The following is a 20,224-nucleotide window of genomic DNA, read 5'->3' as shown; positions in this document are numbered from 1 at the left end:
AACAAAACCATCAATCCAGTTAAGAAATGGGCAAAAGACTTGAACACACATTTCTCAAAAGACGAAATTCAAATGACCAACACATGAAAAAATACTCATGATCACTAGCCATCAAGGAAATGCAAATCAAAACCACAGTGAGGTTTCACCTCACCTCAGTTAGAAATACATACAGAAATCAAAAAACAGGCCGGCGCCGCGGCTCATTAGGCTAATCCTCCGCCTTGCGGTGCCGGCACCCAGGGTTCTAGTCCCGGTCGGGGTGCCGGATTCTGTCCAGGTTGCCCCTCTTCCAGGCCAGCTCTCTGCTGTGACCAGGGAGTGCAGTGGAGGATAGCCCAAGTACTTGGGCCCTGCACCCCATGGGAGACCAGGAGAAGCACCTGGCTCCTGCCTTTGGATCAGCGCGGTGCACCGGCCGCGGCAGCCATTGGAGGGTAAACAAACGGCAAGGGAGGACCTTTCTCTCTGTCTCTCTCTCTCACTGCCCACTCTGCCTGTCAAAAAAAAAAAAAAAAAAAAAAAAAGAAAGAAAGAAAAGAAATCAAAAAGCAATCAATGCTGACAAGGATATAGGGAAAAAGGTACCCTAATCCACTGCTGGTGGGAATGTAAACTAGTACAACTATTATGGAAGACAGTATGGAGATACCTCAGAAATCTGAAAATTAGTCTACCACATGACCCAGCCATCTCACTCCTTAGAATTTACCCAAATGAAATGAAATCAGCATATGAAAGAGTTATCTGCATCCCCATGTTTATTGCAGCTCAATTCACAATAGCTAAGATATGGAATCAACACAGATGTCCATCAACCAATGACTGGATAAAGCAAATATGGTATATATACACTATGGAATACAACTCAGCCATAAAAAAGAATGAAATCCTGTCTTTCACAACAAAATAGATGCAATTGGAAACCATTATACTTGAAATAAGACAGTCCCAAAAAGACAAATATGTTTTCCCTGTTCTGTGGTAACCAAGAGTATTTAAAAATGTAGTGTATATGAACAAAATTGACTTGAGGTTTTATTACTGTTTATAGTCCTTGTCTCCACTGTTGAGGAACAGGGTTTTTTTCCTTCTTATTATTTGTTGAGTTCTTCACTTAGTGGAGGGTTAAGGTTATGATTATTAAATAAACTGACAGTATATCATTGTAAAAATTTAAAGAATTAGAAAAGAAGGAGGAAGGTGGGAAAGTGGGCAGGAGGGAGGGTAGAGTGGGAGGTATCACTATGTCCCTAAATCTGTTTGAATTTGTTTACCTTATATAAATTTTAAAAACTGAAAAAAATAAACCCCAAAGATTCATAGCAAACCAAAAAAAATTTCAAAAATATGACAAAAACAGATTTTTCAACCCCCAAAGAATGTAAAGCTACATACTAAATATTATAAAATAGGTCACTTGAGAAACAAGGTTTCTTTTTTTTTTAATGGGCATTAATCATGTCTTTTATAATGGCATTATATGGCACAATCAAAAGTCAAACTTTTTAATTCTGTTAAAATGGCAATCAAATACAAACATCAGTTATGAAGGAGACAAACATTCAAATAGCATTTCAACACTGTCCTCTCAAAACTATATCCTGCTCACATACTAAATACATTCATTCCTGTTGCTCCCCCTCTTCGCGGAGGAACGACACAGGACCCTGCACTGTTCTTTTGTCTGCTCGGCCCTTCCCGGGTTTGCTGCTGGTTCTTCCCGGGTTGGCTACCGACCAACCCACCTCCGTGGGAGGGCGGTGCCCCCTGCCACTTTCCCCACTTCCGCGGAGGAGCGGCACACCGCCAGCCGGCTCTCTCGGGGGCTGCTCAGATGTTCCTCGGTGTTCCTGGTGTATGTTGTCTCTCTCCTCCTTTATAGTCCTCTTCCACCAATCCCAGCTCTGCTACCCACAACCAAGCACGCTGCTCTCCTCCAATCAGGAGCGGGATCAGCTCCTGCAGGTTACTGGTTGAACTGGAGGCAGCTGTGTAAAAGTTGTTTACTCCTCTCACAGCGCCATATTGTGGGAGAGCAGATGCATAGAATAAGTCTTAATTCCAGTAACTTAGTCTAGTCTGAGTTGCTCCCCACAATTCCATCCCAATAGCCCCAATAAAATGTTAACATAGTCTAGGTGGCCGGCGCCGCAGCTCACTAGGCTAATCCTCCGCCTTGCGGCACTGGCACACCGGGTTCTAGTCCCAGTCGGGGCGCTGGATTCTGTCCCGGTTGCCCCTCTTCCAGGCCAGCTCTCTGCTGTGACCAGGGAGTGCAGTGGAGGATGGCTCAAGTGCTTGGGCCCTGCACCCCATGGGAGACCAGGAGAAGCACCTGGCTCTTGCCATCATATCAGTGCAGTGCGCCGGGTGAACCAATGGCAAAAGGAAGACCTTTCTCTCTCTCTCACTGTCCACTCTGCCTGTCAAACAAACAAAAAACACAACATAGTCCAAGTCCAGAGAATCAACTAAATCAAATATAGCAGAAAATCAAAAAATAATGAATTCTAAGTAAATTCCTCTTCAGCTGAGAGTCCATAAAATCTAACAAGTTACCTACTTCCAAAATACAATGGTGGGACAGATGCAGTATAAACATTCTCTTTCCAAAATGGAGCAGCAAGAAAGGAGAAACAGGTCCCAAGGAAGTCTAAAACCTAGTAGGTGGAATAACTAAACCATAAAACTTGAGAATAACGTCTGACTCCATTTCCTCCCTTCAGGGCGTACTGGGGTGGGAAATGAAGACCTCGGGAGCCCTGACTCTACGGCGTTGCTGACATTGGTCCATACAGCTCACCCAGGTTGGAGTCTCATGCCTGTAGCTCCCCCAGGCTGGCACTGTATATTGGTGGTTCTTCGCTTCTCAAGTCTCAGGGCAGACCTTACCCCACGGCTCTACTAGGCCTCGTGGAGAATCTCTTTAACCGATCTGGCCCTGTAACATACCTTGGAAGCAGCCTTTTTAAGAGAAACAAGGTTTCAAGAACTAAATATGTGGGCCAGCATTGTAGTGTAGTAAATGCTATTTGATGCCAGTATCCTGTATCTGAACACCAGTTTGATTCCCAGCTGTTTTGTTTCCCATCCAGCTCCCTGCTAATGTGCCTGGGAAGGCAGCAGAAGATGGTCCAAGCGCTTGGGCCTCTGCCACCCATGCGGAGACCAGAATGGAGTTCCTGGCAGCTTCAGCATTGCTCTGACTTGACTGTTGAGGCCATTTGGGGAGTGAACCAACAGATGGAAGATTTCTCTGTGTCCCTTCCTTTCTCTCTCTCGTTCTACTTTTCAAATAAATAAATTAATCTTTAAAAAGAAAACTAAATATGCCTACTAAGAGAGACCTATCCTGGAGTGTTGGTTCCAGTCTCAGTTGCTCCATCTCCAATCCAGGTACCTGCTAATGCACCTGGGATAAACAGCAAATTAAAAACAAACAAAACAAACAGACAAACAAACAAAAAAACACAAGCAAGTACTTGGGTCCCTGCCACCCATGTAGGAGAGCGGATGGAGTTTCAGGCTCCTGATTTCAGCCTGGCTCAGCCCTGGCTGTTGTGGCCATACAGGGAGTGAACCAGTGAATGAAGACCCATTTCTCTCCAACACTCTCCCTCTTTCTATCACTTTGCCTTTCAAATAAAAAAATTTTGGTTAAAAAAAAGAGAAAACTTTAAAAATGTCTATCATTTTACCAATGTTACACTTATTTTATTAAAACAACTTGCAATTATATCACATTTTTTAAAAAGTAAACTGAAACAGCATTTTTAAAAAATAAATAGGCAAAAATAAAGATCAGAAATTTTACTCTCTTCTTATCTCCCAAACACAAAAAGCAAGAAAGCAACACTTGTGGAAAAACTGAGTGAAATAATACTGCTAGAATTGCAATAAGAGACAAGTTTTTCTTGTATACCACATCATAAGCAGAAATCAGTTAATCATGTTATAAATCTTGGATAGGTCTAAGTTTTGACATTAACGTTCATGTGAAATGCTTGAGGTACAGGTAGAGGGAGTAGTGACAATATTGCTCAAGACAATTTTTTATAAAGCTAGGGTAGCTACTGTTTTATCCATATTCCACAAGTGGTAAAGATTTTCTTAAAATAATTAAAAGGCAGGAAGTAGGAGAGAAATGCATTTTATAAATTAAATATTATTGCACTAAATCATGAGAACATTGCCTTATTTTCCAAGTCTAAAAACAATTGTTTGTAATCATTGCTAATTAAAAAACTGTACATTTCAGAAAAAAATAAATCAGACTCTGAATTCAAAATTAACCAAAAAACATAAAAATGGTCAATAACATGGAAAAAAATTACAGAATCAGTAATCTAAGGAAGTTGTGAGACATGTCATGAATGACAAGGATATACTGAAATGAATACCTTCATACATGATCAAAGGGCAAGGACCATGTCTGTCCTATTCACCATGATATGAATTCCTCAGCACCTAACCCGGTGCCTGCTACATGGCAAGCACTCAATAAATATTTGACAAGTGAGTGAAAATTTTTTGTTGTTGTTGAAAATTCTAGTGATGGGGTTAGCATTGTGGCAAGTGGATTAAACACTACTTAGGACACCAGCATCCATATAGGAATGCCGGTTCCATTCTTGGCTGTTCTGCTTCTGATCCAGCTCCCTGCTAATGCACCTGGGAAAGCAGCAAAAGGCTCAAGTACTTGGACCCCTACCATGTTTCCCACATGAAAGACAAAAATGAAGTTCTGGGCTCCTGGTCCAACTCTAGCTGTTGCAGCCATCTGGGGAGTGAACTAACTCTTTCTCACTCTCTTCTCTGGCACTGCCTTTCAAATAAATGAATAAAAACTTAAAAAACAATCAATAAATTTAAAAAATTTTAAAAATAATAAAATTCTAGTCATAAGCCTCTGCCTGAAAGGATTCCCAGATTTCAAATTTTCTTTCAAAAATTCTTTCCCTTTTTCTGCACTAGCAATCCTAATTTATTCTTTGTACCCATTTTGAGAAAAGCAGCTTTCTCCAGGGCCATTTCATTTCTGTAATAGCATTCTCTCTTAAAATCAAACCTTTTTTTCAGTTAATCTATATTCATTTTGAAATTTGAGGAAAATCTGGCAATGGGAAAGTATGGGCCTTCAATTTAGAAAGAAAAGTCCTGATTTTATCACTCAACCTGGTAGGGGTCTTGAGTGGCAATAACTACCCTAAGTTCTATTTTCCCATGTTCCACAAAGTGGTGCTTTCTACTCCTCTGACTTCAACTTCCTCCACTTCCCCCTGCGCCACAAGGACACCCAAATCTTTCTGTTGTTGGAACATGCCAAGTTCATAGCTTTCAGCCTCTGCACTAGCTGTTACTTTTGTTCCTCCACCACCTAACCACACGGTTGGTTGGCTCTTTTCATTCAGATCTCAGTTATATGGCATCTTCTCAGACATACCTTCCATAACAACCCAATCATCCTATTTTAACCCTCTAGATAGCAAGTATTATTATTCAATAATATTTTACTTCTGCCTCTCCCATTATAATATGCCAAGAGGAGCACAACACTTCTCTATCCTGTGTCAGGAGTACCTACAACAGTGCCTGAAACACAGCACACTCCAGTATTTATTCAGAGAACACAAAGTCCCTAAACATAGAGCCTTGCCTTCACAGAAGGTACCAAGACAAGTCAGCTCCCTCTTTCCCCTCACTTCATTACCCAACAACGTGTCAAGTGCTGTAAAGTCCTCTACTGCATTCCTGAGCTTGAATTTCCACCTCCACTGCTCCCACTACTCTGAGACCTAAGCTCCTCTTGCCAACTCCAGATCCTCATAAGCCAGCAGCCCACTCAACTCTTCACTTGGATGTCACAAAGAAACTTCAAACTCAAAATAGGAGCCAGGTTTCTCAGTGACCAGGGGAGCTACAAACACAAGTGTGGAAAACGGAAAGACTAGAAGGAATGCTGAAGTGCTGGATGAAATGGGAAGTGTCAGTATGAAGACAAGGCATTTAAGATATATCTGTATCTAGGCCGGCGCCATAGCTCACTAGGCTAATCTTCTGCCTGCGGCGCCGGTACCCGGGTTCTAGTCCCAGTTGGGGCGCTGGATGCTGTCCCGGTTGTTCCTCTTCCAATCCAGCTCTCTGCTGTGGCCCGGGAGGGCAGTGGAGGATGGCCCAAGTGCTTGGGCCCTGCACCTACATGGGAGACCAAGAGGAAGCACCTGGCTCCTGGCTTCAGATCAGCACAGCGCGCCAGCCATAGCAGCCATTTAGGGGGTGAACCAACGGAAGGAAGACCTTTCTCTCTGTCTCTCTCACTGTCTAACTCTGCCTGTCAAAAATAAAAAAAAGATATATCTGTAACTCAATACACAAAGAGGTAGATGTAGTTATATGTCACTGTGCATATAAATGTGCCTCTAGTTCTTCATATTGCCTAAGGATTCCTCTTGGGATACTGCCAGCAGCCATGCCAGAATCTCATCATCCCAGCCATTCAAACCAAAGATAGAGGGGGACATTGTGGAATGAGGGCTTACCCCTCCAAAGCACTGTAAGGGAACATATGGAAGGAGGTGGTCCAGTTGTCCCCCTCAGAGCACTGGCTGCTTGGTCGGGTACAAAGGAGTGAGGAAGTTTGGCAAGAGCTGAGGTTATGCCTGGGAAGGGGCATGATGGCAATTCAGAAAGTGGCTCAGGGTACTGAAAACATCAATGTCATGCAAGACAAAGACTAAAGAAGGACTCCAAGCTAAAGGAGACTAAAGAAGCTTAACAACTAAATGCAATGCATGATCCTGGACTGCGTTGTGGAATGGGAAAGAAAATAGCAATAATGAACATTAAAACAACTGGTAAAACTGATACGAGCTGCAAATCAGATGATGTATCAAGTAAATTTTCTGATTTGTAACAGAGATTATGTAAGAGAAGTATCCTTCATTTCAGGAGATAAACACTCAAGTATACATGGGGAAGAGAACAAAATGCCCCTCTACTGCATTCCAAAATGGTTCAAAAAGTATTCCTTATATATACTTGTTTATATATATACACACACACACACATATAAATACATACAAATATTTGGAAAGAAGAGAAAGGGAGAAAGCAAGAATGATAAAACACAGGACAAAATGTTAACAGTTGGTAAATCTTGGTAAAGGCTATTTGGGAGTTCTTTGTACAATTCTTGTATGTTTGAAATTGTGTTGCAAAAAGTTACCAAACCTCAAAATCCAAAACCAATCTTTTCCCATCAATTTGACCCCCTTCCAGTATTCCCTACATGACTGAACTACATCACTGCCCATCTAGTTGTGCAAGCCAGAAACCATCAATAGAGTCTCCTTCCTTCTCCCTCAACCCCCAAATAAAATCCATCAGGAATCCAGTCCAAAGCCATGCCACTCTCACAATCTCAACTCACATTTCCCTGGTCTAGACCATCAGCACTTTTTATCTCTGCTAGCACATTTACCCCTAAATAATCCCACACTCACGCTTGTCCCCACTCCTAACCATTCTCTACTGTAGCCAGATTTTACTCATTTCCCATAAGTACATCTGTCATGTCACACATAACACCACTGTCACCCTGATGGTTTTCAATGATGCTACTTCTTGAGGGATTAAAGATCTTTCCTCTAGCCTAAAGATATGATCCTGTCCCTACAAGCCACATTCAGTTCCGGGAAACCATGTTCTCATCTGCTAAAAAGGCTTTGCACACTCTGGTCACTTGGTTTGGAATGTTCTTTCTCTTTATGCTTTAGACCCTTTCACATTCTCAGAGGCCAGTGATCCACTGGGATTGGTCCAATTTCACCTGAGTAAAGGGAAAGAATACAGCACTTATTCTGCCTTCCAAATGTCTAACTGTAATGTACTTTTTGAGATTATTCAATTATATTATAAAAGATAAATAAGATTGTAGCGAAATGCTTTAAGATTTCTTTAAAAGATGTATTTATTTGAAAGACAGAGTAACAGAGAGGGAGAGACAGAAACACAGAGACAGGGAGATCTTCCATCTGCTGGTTCACTCTCCAAATGGCCTCAATGGCGAGATCAAGGCTGAAGCCAGGAACCAGGACCTCCACCCTGGTCTCCCCTGTGGTGGCAAGTACTTGGGCCATCTTCTGCTGCCTTCCCAGGTCCATTAGCAGGAAGCTGAATCAGAGGCAGAGCAGCTGAGACTCAAGCCAGCACTCCAATATGGGATGTCACTTAACTTACTGTGCCACAACACCAGTCCCTTAAGATACCTTAAAGTAGATAAAGAGTTAACCTTGTTAGACACAGACTTGATAGGATGTTAAACAATGGTAAATAGCAGCATTTGTATGTAAAGCATAAAAAGGGATATCTAATATCCACAAAAGATATCTAATATCCACAAGGTACCTAGGTACTATTTATGATACAGTAAATATGCATGAGATTAAATAGTCAATGAAGGGGCTGGCACTTTGGTGTAGTAGGTTAAGCCTCTGCCTGCAGGGTCGACATCCCACATAGCCACCAGTTCGGGTGCCAGTTTGTGTGCCAGCTGCTCTTATTCCGATCCAGCTCTCTGCTACGGCCTGGGAAAGCTGTGAAGGATGGTCCAAGTGCTTGAGCCTCTGCACCCACAGGGGAGACCTGGAGGAAGCTCCTGGCTTCGGATTGGCCCAGCTCCAGACATTGCGGCCATTTGGGAAGTGAACCAGCAAATGAGGACCTCTCTCTCTGTCTCTCCCTCTGTCTGTAACTCTGCCTCTCAAATATAAATTAATCTTGAGGCCAGTGGGATAAAGCCCTGGCCTGTAGAGCTGGCATCCCACTCCACTTCCAATGCAGCTCCCTGCTAATGTGCCAGGGAAAGCAGCGGAAGATGGCCCAAGTCTTGGCACCCCTGCACCCATGCGGGAGACCCAGAAGAAGCTCCTCGATCCTGGCTTCGGATCAGCTAAGCTCTGGCCGCTGTTGCCATTTGGGGAGTGAACAAGTAGATGTCTTTCTATGTCTCTACCTCTCTCTGTAACTCTTTCAAATAAATAAATAAGATAATGAGAACTTAAGAGTTTGAATGTCATCATCATATTAAAATAAGTAAATATGGCCGGCGCCGCGGCTCACTAGGCTAATCCTCCGCCTTGCGGTGCTGGCACACCGGGTTCTAGTACCGGTCGGGGCGCCAGATTCTGTCCCGGTTGCCCCTCTTCCAGGCCAGCTCTCTGCTGTGGCCAGGGAGTGCAGTGGAGGATGGCCCAAGTACTTGGGCCCTGCACCCCATGGGAGACCAGGAGAAGCACCTGGCTCCTGCCTTTGGATCAGCGCGGTGCACCGGCCACAGCGTGCCGGCCGCGGCGGCCATTGGAGGGTGAACCAATGGCAAAGGAAGACCTTTCTCTCTGTCTCTCTCTCTCACTGTCCACTCTGCCTGTCAAAAAAATAAATAAATAAAAAAAATAAAAAAAAAATAAGTAAATAAATCTTTTAAAACATAGTGAACACTAAATATGTATGAGCATCTAATATTCAGGAGTCCTTAATTCAGCCACTCATTGATGATGCCCATTCTGGTCTACAAGTCCTCTACCGAAGGAATATAAAACCAATGGCTATTTCTCAGGCTGAATGCCAAGCTGAGTCTGTCTGTGGCAGGCATTCTTGTTCCCTGTGACTCTCTGATATGTTAAGTTGTATGTCATTGGCCAATGTCTCTGAGGGTCTCTTGTTCAAACCTCAACTCTGCTCCTGGTGACAATACCATCAACAGGGAAGGGAAATGTGGCAGTCAGAGACAGATATATAAACACCATCTACCACTGGATTCAGAGTGGCCCTTCCTCTTCCCTGCCTACACCCTAACCTAAGTGTGCTAATTCATCCCATCTCTTTCCATCTGCTTCTCACTTTAAATCAAATTAACAAACCATATAATTTGAGCATTTTAAATCGTTGAGGGAGCTTTCCATTCTGTGGCCTCTGGGATAGTTTGACTGGTTTGTCCTTGGAGACTACCACTACATCTAGGTAATTTTCCACACAACATTCAGGGTAACCATATAATAAGGGAAGGTTCTTTTTAAAGGAATATTCCCCTAATAAATGAGGTCATGACAGAGAGATCATCTTAAATGCCTCCTAGGAGAGATACATACAAACTAGACAGTATACCCAAAACTGAAGGAAATCAATCCTCTAGAGCTGTCAATTTATAAGAAGTATAGTAGACAAAGAGAAACCTGTTAAACAATTACCACAGAAATCCAGACTATGGTTTCTTCAACAAATATGATCACACTGAAGGAAGATAAAATGATAATGGAGAGGGAGCTTTACATTAACATTAAAAAAAAAAACCTTGGAGAGACATATTGATCAGTTGTCAAGTATGGCCATTATCTGGATCCTGACTGGAAAAAAATGAACTGTAAAATAAATAAAAACAAAAGCATTTCCAAGACAATAAGAAGTGTTAATATTAATGCCATAGAATGTTATGTTGATGATGGCAGCCATAACAGCCATGGTTATTTTTTTAAGATGTACTTCTTTATTTGAGAGACAGAGTTAGAGAGGGAGAGACAGAGGTCTTCCATCCACCGGTTCACTCCCCAAATGGCCGCAATGGTTGGAGCTGGGCTGATCCAAAGCCAGGAGTTTCTTCTGGGTCTCCCACGTGGATGCAGGGGCCTAAGCACCTGGACCATTCTCTGCTTCTTTCCCAGGACATAAGCAGAGAGCTGGATTGGAAGAGGAGCAGCCAGAACACAAACCAAGACCTTATGGGATGCTGGCACCACAGGTGGAGGCTTAGCCTACTATGTCACGGCACCAGCCCCCATGGTTATATTTTAAAAGGAAGTCTTATGGTGGGCATTTGGCACAGTGGTTAATATACCATTTTGGACACCCTCATCCCATATTGGAGTGCCTGGGTTCAAGTACCAGCTCCATTACCAATCTGGCTTCCTATTAACACTCACCCTGGGAAGCAGCAGGTAATGGTATAAGTACTTGGGTCCCTGCCACTGATGTCAAATACCCTCCTGGTTTCAGCCTGACCCAAACTCAGCTATTGTGAGCATTTGGGGAATTAACCAGTAAGTGGAAGATTTCTGTCTCTCTGCCTTTTATATGATTTTGTAATTAATTACATAAAAACTTAACAGGCCAGCATTATATGCAGTGTGTTATGCTTCAGCTTGCAACACTAGCATCCCAAATCAGATAGCCAGTTCTAGTTCTAGATGCTTTGCTTCTAATCCAACTTCCTGCTAATGCACCTGGGAAAGCAATGGAAGATGGTCCAAGTACCTGAGCCAATACCACCCATGTGGGAGACACAGATGAGTTCCAGGCTCCCAGCTTCAGACTAGAGCGACTGCAGCAGTTATGACCATTTGGGGAGCGAGCTAGCAGATGGAGGATCTCTCTCACTCTCTACTACTCTGCATAATTAATAAATAAATATTTACAAAATTTTAAAGGGAGACTTTATGAGACAGGTGAATTGAAGGCAATGGTGGAGTGTATGAGATATAGTAATTTTAAAATATGTCCACCAATTCTTTGATATCTTTTCTTTAATAGCAAAGCTTAAACTGTCTCCTCTTTGGATATGAGTTGGATTTAGTGACTTACTGTCAATGAACAGAATATAGAGGTAGTGACAATGTATGATTTCTAAGATTATGTGATGAAAGGCATCATTTTCTTTGGGAAAATCCAGGTGCCCTACCAAAATGACATTTCAGAAGCCCTATGGAAAAACACATGTGACAAAGAGTCAAGGCCTACCAATGGCCATGTGAGCGAGTCATCTTTAAAGCAGATCCTCTGGGACTGGCATTTTGGCACAGCAGGTTAAGTAGCAGCCTACGACACAAGTACCCCATATGAGCGTTCGTTTGAGTCGTAGCTGCTCTGTTTCTGATCCAGCTCCCTGCTAATGCACCCAGGAAAGCAGCAGGAGATGGCCCAAGCATTAGGCCCTGCCACACATGTAGAAGACCCAGATGGAGTACCAGGCTCCTGGTTCCCCAGCCATTGCAGACATTTGGGGAGTGAGCCAGCAGATGAAAGATGTTTTTCTTTCTTTGTCTCTCTCTCTGCCCCTCTGCCTTTCAAATAAATAAATTTAAAAAAAAAAAAAAGGCAAATCATCCAGCCTGTCAAGTCTTTACACTACAGCCCTAGTCAATGTCTTGACTACAACTTCATGAGATACTAAGCTAAGCTACTCTTGAATGCTTGGCACACAAAAGCTGAGATAATAAATATGTTAAGAAAACTGAATGAAAAGGGAGTCCTTGACATTTGGAGAAACATACTGATGCATTTATAGATGAAATGATATAGTATCTGGGATTTGCTTCAAATAGTTTGAGGGTTTGGGGGGGGCAGTGTTTATAGATGGATCAAGACTGGATAGCAATTGATGACTGCAGAGGTAGGGTGATGACTACGTGAAGTTTAATTGTTATTTTATATATTTGAGATCTCCTATAATCAAATGGCTATGTCTATTTAAAGAGAAAGAAAAAAGTGAGAGAAGAGTACTAGAACTTTCATTCAATGATCAAGGAAGAGCCCTGAACCACGTGGTAGAAGGATGTGAGACCTGGAACTACAGACCTCAACTGCATTTTCTACCATGAAAGAAGACAGCCCAAGGACTCAATCCACACATGGAGAAGGGCACAGTAAAAGGAATAACATAGTTATAGAGCTGGAGTTCTGACCAAATCAGTAGCAAAGCCCAGCTTATTTTACAACTTTTCTGGTTATATAAGCCAACACATCCTCCTCACTGTTAGCCAGTTTTAGTTGGATTTCTGTTACTTAAGTGAGGATATCATAACTGATATAATCCATTCACTTTCAACCTAGTCATGTTTCTGTCTCCATATCCCTCTTCATAATGTTCTCAGCAGTCACTTATCTTCCCCGTTGCCAGCTCCAGAGAACGTCTTGCTTAATCTTTGTCAGATGCAACTTCTATTTCTTCAATGTCCTTTTCCCTGGGCTTGTGAGACCTCAGACTCTCCTTATTTTCTTCCTTCCTCTCTAGTTATTCCATGTCTGGCTCCTTTGATGCTCTTCCTGCTCTACATTCTCCCTTAAAAGACTAGCAGTTACTTACTTTCTTGAATTTAATTACCACTTATATCTCTCATCTCTGAGACCTAAGCTTCATACATGAAAAACCAACACACACTTAGACTTAGACCAACAAAACCATCTTAACACTGTCCTCAAATTCAGTGCTGTTTTCTCCCACCCTCTCTCACAGTCTGGCCTTCTTCCACCATTCCCTTTTTCACTACACAGAATCAGTCTTAACACTTCTCCAGATCTCATCTTCCACTCCACAAATCCAATCAATCAACAAGTCTCAATTTTTACTCTATATATGCACTGTTACTATCCAAACTCAAGCTCCCATAATCTTTCACCTAGACCATAATAACTCCTCAGTTGGCTTCCTCCTTCATAACAATTAGTCCAATCCAATCAATTTCCTATTCTGTTTCTAAGAGATCCCTCTTTAAACAGTGGTAAAATACACACAGCATAAAATTTGACATTTTAACATGTAATCCAATAGATCTCTTGAAAAACAGATTCTGGGGCCAGCATCGTGACATAGTAGGTTAAACCTCCTCCTGTGGCACTGACATCCCATATGGGCACCAGTTCAAGTCCTCGCTGCTCCATTTCCAATCAAGATGGCCCAAGTTCTTGGGTTCCTGCATCTGCGTAGGACACCCAGAAGAAGTTCCTGGCTCCTGGCTTTGGATTGGCACACCTCCGGCCATTGCTACCATTTGGGGAGTGAACCAGCTGATGAAAGACCTTTCTCTCTGTCTCTCCCTCTCTTTCTGCGGCTCTGCCTCTCAAATAAACTCAAATAAATAAAATGTTCAAAAAAAGTATTACTGTCTCTAATATTTCCATTTCAGAGATAGAAAATAGTGTGTCTGTGGGGGGGTCTGGGAATGGGGGAACATGGTCACTTTACAATAACTGTTTAAGATCACAAATATACATTGTAGGTCCCCAGGTATGTGAACAATGGAGTGCAGAGATGAACACTTATTTCAGTTAAAGTTTCCATTTCTTCACAGGAAAACAGAAATAGGTTCTTCTGAACATTACTACACATCATACTCCAGAGTACAACAAGAAGGTTCCAGATGGAGTTCACCCTCCTTTCTATTGCTACATTCCCAGCCTTTGTTTTCCAGTTTATAATGAAAAATAAATTAAAAGAATTACTTGGGGGCCGGCGCCGTGGCTCACTTGGCTAATCATCCACCTGCAGCGCTGGCATCCCATATGGGCACCAGATTCTAGTCCCGGCTGCTCCTCTTCCAGTCCAGCTCTCTGCTGTGGCCCAGGAAGGCAGTGGAGAATGGCCCAGGTGATTGGGCGCGTACACCTGCATGGGAGACCAGGAAGAAGCACCTGGCTCCTGGCTTTGGATTGGTGCAGCACAGGCTCTAGTGGCCATTGGGGGGGGGGGGGGGTTGACCAACGGAAGGAAGACCTTTCTCTCTGTCTCTCTCTCTCACTGTCTAATTCTACCTGTCAAATAAGTAAAAAAAAACTTAAAAAAAAAAAAAGATTCACTTGGAATAATATAATAAATACAATCCCATTCCCCAGCGGGAACCAGAATATCTGACAGCAGCCTAGGTGTGAGACTAATAAATTTCAACACTTTGCAATTATTTGTGTTTCTTCTAAACAACTTAAAGTAGCATACAAATTTACTACCATGACCATTTTCCAAGTAGAAAAACTGAGACAAAGAGTACTTTAGGAACATGTTCCAGAAAAGGAAGGAGTAAATGGTGAGATGAGAACCAGAAAGATACTGCTGTGTAGGCCTTTAATCTTAAGTATGTCAAAGAGTCAAGGTTCAAAAAGAAAAGGAAAAACTGTGGTAAGGATTAGGGCAGGAAAATTATAAATGTAACAAATGAAACAAATAATATCATAGCTAAAAGGCCAAGCTCCTCACTACTCACAAATGCACAGTATTTCATTGAGACATCATGATTTGTATGTTACCAATAAAGGTTCACAATCCAGTATCCACAGAAAACTAGATCCACTGAGGGAAAGGAAAGGCCCTGAAATGACAGGTCAATGCTAAATATATTTCCTATATTATATATATATATATATATTCCTAAATATATTTCGAATGGATCAAATGTCAACAGGCTTGTTGAAGAAAAATCAATTTAAATTTTGACAAAAAAAATTTGACTGATGTATGAAAGGTTTTCATGCTTTTTTAATACTTAATGAACTACACAAAGAGTATAACATAGTCAAAAATATAAATTTGGTATCATAAAGTCTTAGATTCTAATTTTAGTTCCATCACTAACAAGCTATATCTGTTTCTTCATTTATAAAAAAGGGCAATCCATCATACTTCCTAAATTCTTATTTTTGACTTAAATATTTGTGAAATCAGGATGTCTTATAATTACTATGTATTTTAGCATATAAAAAAAGTCTAGGGGGTGGAACTGTGTCACAGTAGGTTAATCCTCCACCTGCACCAGCATCCCATATGGGCTCCAGTTCTAGTCCCGTCTCTTCTTCTTCCCATCCAGCTTTATGCTACAGCCTTCTGAACCAGCGCTCTGTTATGGGAAAGCAGTGGAAGATGGCCCTGCACCCACGTAGGAAACCCGGAAGAAGTTCCTGGCTTCTGTCTTCGGGACGGTCCAGTCTGGCAGTTGAGGCCATCTGGGGAGTGAATCAGCAGATGGAAGACCTTTCTCTCTGTCTTCCCCCCCCCCCCTTACTGTCTGTAATTCTACCTCTTAAATAAATAAATAAAATCTTTAAAAAAAAAGTCTAAATCAAGGGACGTCTTATAATCTTAACAGCCTTGATTCTCAAGCTGGGAACTTTTTGCTCCCCAAGGGACATTTGGCAATGTCTAAAAATGTTTTGTTTTTGTCAAAGATAGGAATAGGGTAGAAAATACTACTGGCGACTAGTGAGTAGATGCCAAAGATATTGCTAAAATATTACAATGCACAGGACAGCCCACAGCAACAAAGAATTATCTGGCCAATAGTTCTGCAGTCAGGAAACCATGCTTTAGTCTTAGAAGGAGAAGAAAAATAACATCTACTTAATAGGGCTGTTCTCATAATTTAAAGAAACAATGAATGCTCAAAATAGTAATTAACACCAAGTACACATCTAATAAAGTAGCAACAGTTTTTTTTTTAAATCCTATGTGCTTACTTTATTTATCAACCAAAAAAATAACAAATTCCTTAACCCAGTCTTTCACATAATTATGTCCCAATTTGTCTCTCAAGCTGGATCACCCACTACTTCATTGTATAAACCTCCTCCAGTCAATCCGGCTTGTGTTGTTTGACCAAAACTACCTGGGTTTCACAACTCCATTCCTATCCACAGAACATTTCCTTCATCTGCAATGCCTACTTCCCACAGGCCTGGCTCTTCAGGGTCTACCTTAAATACCACCTCCAGTACTGAGCTCTTCCTCAGACCACTAAGGTTGAAAGCAACCCTCACCATCCACCCCCCAACTTTCTCCACCCTCTCTGGTCTCCCCCAGAATATCACTGTTCCAGTTACATGGCTTTTATCACAGATTTCCTGAACTCTTCTACAATTACACACTTGTTAGGTCTCTCCTACTAGAATATAATCTCTCTCTTTTTTTTTTTCTGAAGGATTTATTTTATTTTATTTGAAAGAGTTACAGAAAGAGGTAGAGACAGAGAGAGAGGTCTTCCATCTGTGGTTCACTCCCCAGATGGCCATATCCGAAGCCAGGAGCCAGGAGCTAATGCAGGTTTTCCATGTGGGTGCAGAGGCCCAAGCACTTGGGCCATTTTCTACTGCTTTCCCAGGCCATAGCAGGGAACTGGATCAGAAGAGGAGCAGCCAGGACTAGAACCGGCATTCATATGGGATGCTGGCGCTTCAGGCCAGAGCTTTAACCTGCTGCGCCACAGCGCTGGCCCCTAGAATATAAACTCTTAAAGGCATGGTTTAAACTATAGCATGTGACTGCTCATTAGACAGCTCCCCTTGAAACTCTCTCCTGTCATGGCTTCAGTGCTATTACACTTTGTTAATTCTCTTGCTAACTAATTGCACTTACTCAGCCCCCTTTTCCTCAGCTACCCCCTACCCCCATTCTAAGTATCCACTGCTCTAGATTCTTTCTTGAATTTCTTCTCTCTACAATTCACCTACTTTCAATTCAATTGCTGTGTTAATAACAGATTGCCAAATGATTATTTCTAGCCTCTCCTTCTCAGCTGTACTGCAGACCTGCATTTATAGCTACCTATGTCACTGGTTTTCTCAGACAAGATATTAAGCTAACCATCCAGTTCAGGGTTTTCAAGAACAAAGCTGCCTTCCATTCCAACTTGCTGTGGTCTACCAAGGCATCACACTTGATCCCTGCAGCCACTAACCTCAAAATCCTTATCCTCAATGGCTAGCGCTGTGGCATAGCAGGTGAAGCCGCCTGCAGTGCTGGCATCCCGTACGGCTGCCAGTTCCAGTCCTGGCTGCTCCACTTCCAATCCAGCTCTCTGCTATGGCCTGGGAAAGCAGTAGAGGATGGCCCAAGTACTTGAGCCCCTGCACCCTCGTGGGAGACCCGGAAGAAGCTCCTGGCTCCTGGCTTTGGATCTGCGCAGCTCTGGCCATTGCAGCAAATTGGGAAGTAAACCTCTCTCTCTCTGCATAACTCTGACTTTCAAATAAATAAATCTTTAAAAAAAAAATCCTTATCCTCCTGAGAACTTTAGGTGATCTTTACCCTCATATATTCTCTCCCTCATACATGCCAAATTCAGCCTTTTAGAAATACTAGTGATTAAATCTCTGCAACTTCTTTTTCTATCATTTCTATTCTTTTAATTTCTACCCTACAGTATAGTGGCTGAACACAGACTTAAGTCAGATTCCCCAGGTCAGATCCAAGCTCCATTAGCTGTGGGCTCCGGATGAGTTTCCAAACCTCCAGGCCTCACTTTCCTCATCAGTAAAACTGCAATGATTAACAGTTTCCACCTTGTAAGACTGTCATAAGGATTAAAATGAAACAATATGTATAAAGTGTTTGGACACAGAAAATGCTCAATTAAAGAGTAACAGTTTTATTACTATTTCCGCCTTACTTCAAGTCCTCATCATCTCTTGCCCAGATTCCTGCTGTAATGTCCCCAAATAGTATCTCTGCCTGATCCTCTCTTCACCACAATGCTACCCATTGCTCTCTCAATCTTCATACATATGTTAGAGTAAGATCTTACCTAGGATTTTGACAAGATCTGTTGGGATACACAAAGAAATATAACAAGATGAATTTCTAATAGCAAATGGTTTTATCACTAAACTAAATGGAATAAAAAGAAGAATGATAATTGGTAAGACTGAAATGATGAAATGACACTAGGAAGTGGGCCTTGAATTCTACATTAAGAACTTAAAATTCAAGAATTTTGTACAGAAGAGTGTCACAGAGGTTCTGTGAATACCATTGCCCCCAAAGGGAATTCAGTAATATCATAGCTTAAACTGAATTAAGCTCCTTAAATAGAGTAGTAGAGGCTACAGAAAGTTAATTTTCTCTTTCACAATTCACTTAAAGTAATTGGAGTATCTTTATTGCTTCAAATTCATCTACACAAAATTATTCTTTATTTGATTAAAATTGTATGTGTTGGAGCCAGCATAGTAGCAGAACAGGTTAAGCCACCACCTGGGACCTATATCCCCTATCTTAATGGCAGTTGGGAGTCCCGGCTCCTCAGCTTCCAATCTAGCTTCCTGCTAATGCACCTGAGACTCAGAAATTGATGGTGGAGTTTCTACCACAACATGGAGGCTCAGACAGAGTTTCTGGCTCCTGGCTTCAGCCTGGCCCAATTCTGGCTGTCATGGGCATCTGGGGAATGAACCACCAGACGAAACAGCATGCTCTTGCGCACATTCTCTCTCTCTCTCTCTTTCAAATAAGTAAATCTAAAAAAAAAAAAAAAAAAAAAAAAGCATAAAACTGTCTGCATTCTTTCACAAAATAAACTTAACACTTGGGCTATTTTGAATATTTTTAGTATGAAGAGAAACATTAAGAGAAGCTACTGACATGAGACTTCAGATTAAGTAAATACTCCACATCTGCTTTCTAAGTATTATAGTGCTTGTACTTTATTTTTTATGGTTCGATCACTTCATTTTATGCCCACAATTGATTTCTAGCTGTCACTTTCAAAGACTGCTCCAACATATGGTTCTATTATTGACTACATTTTCAATGTCAAAAGTTAAATGTTTCTGACAGAAAAATGTTAGGTGCCTGAAAACCTAATATAGCATTGTTAAAGAAGTGATTTTAGTAAATCATACTTGCAGTTGGGCTTTTTGAATAACTGAATGCAATTAGGTAATATCTTTGAAATGTATTTTCTATTAACCTTTTAGGCATAACAGTGTTGGTAAATATTCACATTAAAAAATTAAAACTTTTTCTATTAACTTTTACCACATAAATTTGTTCTGGAGAACTGTTGACAAATGGTATACAAAATGTACAAACATAATATTCATAACATTGTATTAATTTCTTGCTACTAAGTCAATCTCTTAAAGTCTCATAAACTTGTTTTTCATACCCCTCCTTGAATATGGTCTTTTTATCTGTCCCAACTACTACCAAAAGTTGTTAGCTAAGTACCAACAATATTCATCTAAACCATCTGCAACTGAGTTAGGATCTGCCCAATCTTAAAAAAACAAAAACTTTAATATGTATTGTGTGCATATTTTTGCAGATAAGCTCATTCTGCAGAATGATAGAGTAAAAGGGTCTGAAAGCCCCCACTTGGCAGATGTTTAATCTTGTGTAAATTTATCTCTCTGTTCCCTCATCTGCAAAATGAGAACAATATCAACAGGGTTACCATAGGAATAAATGGAGTAATGTATTTAGAGCACTGGCATCTAACAAGTATGTCCCCCTCCACTAATATTTTACTCATTAGGGTCAGATCTCAAGGGGAAACATCTCTGCTTCTTACCAGCAGTGAGATGGTATGAAGTTGTAACCTCTTTGTATGCTGGTTCCCATATTTTTTAAACTGAGGAACACACTATGTCAGAGGTGTTGTGAACCCCAAACATAACACTTAACACCCAG

General features: G+C 41.5%; 1 protein-coding gene across 7 annotated transcripts in view; it reads right to left on the bottom strand.

Annotated features, from left to right (window-relative positions):
- The window catches only part of CAMSAP2 (calmodulin regulated spectrin associated protein family member 2), a 120,092-nt gene that overhangs the window by 96,432 nt on the left and 3,436 nt on the right, over positions 1–20,224 (bottom strand). The gene's annotated exons all lie outside the window — the stretch shown is intronic.

Source organism: Oryctolagus cuniculus, chromosome 13 (assembly GCF_964237555.1).
Source record: "Oryctolagus cuniculus chromosome 13, mOryCun1.1, whole genome shotgun sequence".
In the NCBI taxonomy this organism is placed as follows: domain Eukaryota; kingdom Metazoa; phylum Chordata; class Mammalia; order Lagomorpha; family Leporidae; genus Oryctolagus; species Oryctolagus cuniculus.
This window is presented reverse-complemented; position numbering and strand designations above follow the sequence as displayed.